Here is a 351-nt window from a genome sequence, read left to right as displayed (position 1 = left end):
CGGGCATCAGGAAGTGTTTTCCAGCCTCCATTATACCCTTTGGCTGTAGTACGGTTCATCAGACTTTGGCCGCTTAACGGCACGTATTTATTCGTCGAGGAATGCGGATGGGGGGCAGGAGGGAGGACAGGAGGCAGCACGCCGGCGGGTGTGGGCGCAGGTGCTGAATCCCCAGCGAGGGCTTGCCGGGAGCTCCCGACTTGCCGGCCGCTTCCACAAGCCGGCCCCGATGCTTAAATTTTGCCGGCAGCGGGTTTGCAGGGGCGGCCCCGGGAGCCGGCGGGGGCGCTCGGCGTTGCCTTTAAAGCCGAGGCGAGGGGCGGGGAGCGGGGCGGCGGCGTGCGCGGGGCG

This window comes from Rhea americana, unplaced genomic scaffold (genome assembly GCF_003343005.1).
Source record: "Rhea americana isolate MKP2758 unplaced genomic scaffold, rheAme1 scaffold_1, whole genome shotgun sequence".
Lineage (NCBI taxonomy): Eukaryota > Metazoa > Chordata > Aves > Rheiformes > Rheidae > Rhea > Rhea americana.
Note: the sequence above shows the minus strand (reverse complement) of the source record.